Source organism: Condylura cristata, unplaced genomic scaffold (genome assembly GCF_000260355.1).
Source record: "Condylura cristata isolate star-nosed mole 26May11 unplaced genomic scaffold, ConCri1.0 scaffold00018, whole genome shotgun sequence".
Lineage (NCBI taxonomy): Eukaryota > Metazoa > Chordata > Mammalia > Eulipotyphla > Talpidae > Condylura > Condylura cristata.
Genome location: NW_004567119.1, coordinates 38,957,596 through 38,962,459, shown reverse-complemented (window position 1 = coordinate 38,962,459; position 4,864 = coordinate 38,957,596).

Sequence of the window (4,864 nt, the reverse complement as noted above, 5' to 3'; positions counted from 1 at the left end):
TCCCTGCCCCCCAACCCTGCTGCCTCTGTGTCTATGTCTAAAGAATATGCGGCCTTTTATCTGTCGGGAACTTGTGATTGTCTTTGCTGAAATAGCTTTACTGGCACTGTCTAACCTCTTGAGGTCCAACTGGGACACTCATTTGTTTTGTTTTTATGATGAAAAAAATTAAATTGAGAATTAGCCAGCTGGACTCCGCTTAGATGATCCCAGTTTTGTTGGCAACATCCAAAGCATCAATGTCAGGAGCCAGTCAAACATACACCTTCCCCTCTCCATCCAGGCTGCCCAGGGTGTTGACCTTGACCACGTCAGTGTCACAGCTTCTTCACAGTCCACCAGATCCGGGCTTGTTGCCTCAATGTCCACCATGAACGCAGTGTGTTGTTTTCCTTCCTCATGGCTGACTGTGGTCGGGGTCACCTTGATGGTGGCACAGTGGCCAAGCTTGTTTCTCTTGGGGGTGCTCTTCTGAAGACATGTGGGGTGCCTTCCACATTGCAATGTCTGGGGCTGTAAGGAGGGTGACATGTGGGTCAGCTTGTTCTTGTGGTCGTGAGCATCTTAGCGTGGCTTTCTTGGTTTTCAAAGCTTGTGCTTTGGATTTGGCTTTGGCTTTAGAAGGAGCAGGGGCTTCCTTTACAGAGGCACAATCATCGTGAGAAGCTAGGAACCTCATGTGATCCCCATTGTGATGGTATTTGATGAGAAAAAAAGAAATCTTGAGAAAAAATCAGGTCTTTTTTTCTTTTTTGAGGCTTCCTATTATGTTTTGCTTTCAATAAATTGTAAGCATATTTTTCTTTAACTTCTTTGAAGATAACTGGAATAGGTATTATAAAATAAAGGCCTGATAATTCCAATATCAGGGTTATCCTGATGTTGGTTTCAGTTGATTCTTTTTTCTGTTGCTTTTTTATTTCAATAAACTTTTTCTGACTGAAATACTTTAAGATATCAAAGGATATGGCCAAGCTATTATTATACCAATAAAATAAGATTAAGTTCAATCAACTTAAATTTGTTCACCTTTATAATACACAAGGGCTTTTTCTTTAAATTTAAATGCTTTTATTAATCTGATATATTATAAAATATCAGTATGAATTCATGACATATCTTATCTTTCAAAAAGAGTCTTACCCTGGATGAAAAGATGTGGTACATATTCCACATATGGAATATTACTCAGCGATCAAAAAAGATAAATTTATGCCTTTTACAGCAACATGGATGGAGCTGGAAGGGATCATGCTTAGTGAAATAAGCCAGAAAGAAAAAGAAAAATACCAGAGGGTTTCACTCATAGCAGGAGCATAAAGGACCAGAGTGGGGGAAATAATAATAATAATGATGAACAACTATATACCAGAGACATTTTATGGGGGTAGAGTGGGGAATGGGATCCAAAATGGGTGGGGGGAGGGAGTGCACAGGACTTTGGTGATGGCACATGGGTGATTTGGTGGTGGGAAGCCCAAGGGGGTTACAACTGAGATGGAAAAAGGCACAAAATGATGTAACAATAAACTATTAAAATAATTTTTTTTTAAGTCTTACCACTACCCACTAGGGCCTAAACATGACATGTTAGCAATGGGTACCATTTCCCCTAAAAAGAATCAAGCATCCTTGTGGAAAATGGCTGATTCCAGATCCAAATTAGGGAAATCCTAAAGCAAGAAAAGTTTTGAAAATGACCAAAGTTGTATTAAAGGGAATCAGGATCCAACTGATCCCTTATTTATGAATATAAACAAGGACAAAATTCCAGTGGTTGGAAACACATCCAAGTCATGACTTCTCACAAATATCAAAAGAACCTTGACATTTTGCCACCAATAAACAATGCTAGGGAGGGTGGGGAACGAAGGATTGGTTCCCTGTCCTATTTGAAACCAGGTAATTGCCCTCCCTGGTGGCACAATGGGTAAAGCACAGCACTATGAAGCTATCTGCAGACACTGCAGCATGAGTTCGATCCCCGCCTGCCCCAGAGGTGACCCACATGGTGCAGCAGAACTCTCCTGGCCCACCCATTGCTCCCCTCAGCAGTGTATTTCACCAGGTCTGCATGTTCTGCTCCCCACTCTGTCTCTGGTGAATCCTCTCACCGCCCCTGCACCTCTGGCCTCTACCCCAGTTCTATGCATAAATAAATACTTTTTAAATAATAAAAATTAAAAGTTAAATACAAATAAAGAATTGAATACTTGCCTCCCTTTCTTATATGAACACACCACTGAGTAACCAAACAATAGATGAGGGAATTTTCTCTTCATAGTATAAACGCCAAAGGAACACTTAACTTAGAATTACCATGTCACAGCCCCTAATATATTAGTGGAGGCAGATTGCCAAACCCTGAAATCAGGAAAAGCCTGTCTCTGTGCTTTCTCATGGAAGCACATTGCCAACCCGAGCATTTTTTTTTTAAGATTTATTTATTTATGTATACAGAGCTGGGGTATAGGTCAGAGGTGCAGGGGCAGTGAGAGGATTCCTAAGAGACACGGGTGGGGAGCAGAACAGGCAGATCGATGAAGTACACTGCTGAGGGGAGCAGCGAGCAGGTCAGGAGAGGTCTGCCACGCCATGTGGTCACCTCCGGGGCGGGGATCGAACTCTCCCTGAAGTGGCTGATACTAGCTTGCAGTGTTGCCCTCTAACCGGTTGTGCCACCAAGGGAGGGCCTGATTTCCTAGTTTTTTTCTCCCAAAGGGAGTAATTGAACAACTGGGAAGGTGAGGGCGGGGAGACTCAGACATAAGCTCTGAGTTGATAATGATATCCAAAGATTCAAAACTCAGACAAGTCCAGCAGCAGCCCATGAAAAATCAGCTGGGGTGCAGCAGCACCAGAAGGAGTGAGTAAGCTGTATTAATAAGCAGCCTGGACACCCTCGTCATTCAGCATGCTCCTGCGTCACCCCACTTGGTTACCCCATGCTGTCACTCAGCTCACACCTGTGGCCATGTGGAAAATTCCACGTGACTACTGGGGGAAAGGGACAAAGCCAAGCTTGACTTACATGTAGGTATGCTCAATATGTGAGTGTAAGCTGAAAGTGGATGGTGACTGAATTATAGCCACATGAGGCGTGGCCTTGAAAGCCTTGAAAGACAGTAGAGAAGGAAACTCTTTCCATTGGGCAGAGCGCTAAACTGTGTACCTGATCATTCATGAGTCTTGGACAGGAGCCAAAGGTCGAATATGGGGCTGTCTAATCTGGAGACTTGAAGGGAAGGACTGAAGGGGTAACAAGAACTGGGGGGAAGAAATATGGGTGGACACTTGGGTACAGTGTGAAGCTTTACATATGGTGTGTTGATGCGCACCAAGTCTCACGGAAGAGGCGCTGAGCAACACAATGGATACTGGCTCAGCCAGTTGACATTAGGCACCTAAGAGGAGCTGAGTGGGCACTAGAATGAATAGCCCAAGTTGCTGAGGCAAGGGTGGAGTCAGAGTCTAGATAGAGAAATACGAATGCCCTGGCCAAAGGCAGGAGGCAAGCAGCATGTAGCATCAGCAAACCCTTAGTGAGTATTCCCTCTCTTAACTTGTCTTAATTCCTCTCCTCATCTCCTGTAAGGTTAACAAAACATGTCAACAGCATTTCCAAGGATTTAATAAGAACACATTAGCAAATGACTTCCATTGGCATCATCACCACAGCTGGCAGATAGGTGGCTCAATAAATATCTCTCTTGGCTGATTTGGATTTGGGTCTTTTTGTTGGCATTAAATCAGAGGTGGTACTTGAAAATAGTGAAACCTGAATGGAACCAACATCCTTCAATCAAGTACGAGCCCCAGAAATAGCACAAGGTCTCAGAAGGTCCCTGCTGTGCCAGCTCTTAACTCTTAGGTCTCGGGAGGCTTAAGGCATCTCAGAGGAGCCCAGATGACTAAGACAGTAGGGCACACCCAGTACTCACTAACTGCTGGTAACTTGGTGAACATCAACGTTGCGTGATTCGGAAGCGTATTCACATCAAAGTTCTCAGATCATCCTATTGCCTACTGTTCACCCAAAACTAAGATCATCTGCTGTGTCTTTTTAGACTCACCTAAAAATTCCCAACCTGCTCTTAAGTTCTAACTCACATACTAACTCCTTTGTGAAGCCTTCCCTGATTATCCTGAGACAGACTTAAAAACATCTGTCTGCTACTTTCATAATAGCTCAGGATGAACTCAGCACTTCTTTCAATCAAGAAATTTGTTATGGGCCTCCATGGCATAAGAATGTCAGAGCAGGTAAGATGGGATACTAAAATTACAGATGCTATCAAAATCCCAGCAGGATGTTTGTACAGATTATTAGATATTATAAATTGTATAAATGTTATTATACAACATTCACATTCTATAGATTGTATAGATTATTCCAAAACATGTGGGAAAACAAAAGAACTAGAAAACTAGAATAATTCTGAAAAAGAATAAAATTCTACCCAATTTCAAAAAAAAAAAAAAAAAGAATGACTGGCATGATAAGTTTCTCATCCTCATTTCCCCCTTTTGACTAGATTTCCAGAAATCATTGTACTTCCCTTCTCCCACAGGCAGTGCAATGTTCAGCAACCAGTAGAAACTCAACATATCTGTGTTGAATTAATTTCAGTTAATGAGTGAACCACTTCCTCAAAATTAATTGAGTATCAGGTCCTCCCTAGTGGCACAACAGGTTAAAGCTCAGCACTGTGAAGCTGGCCACAGCCCCTTCAGCCGAGTTCAATCCCCGGCCAGGGAGCTGACCTACATGACACAGCAGACCTCTCCTGACCCACCCGCTGCTCCCCTCAGCAGTGGGCTTCATTAATCTGCCTGTTCTGCTCCCCACTCTGTCTCTGGTGAA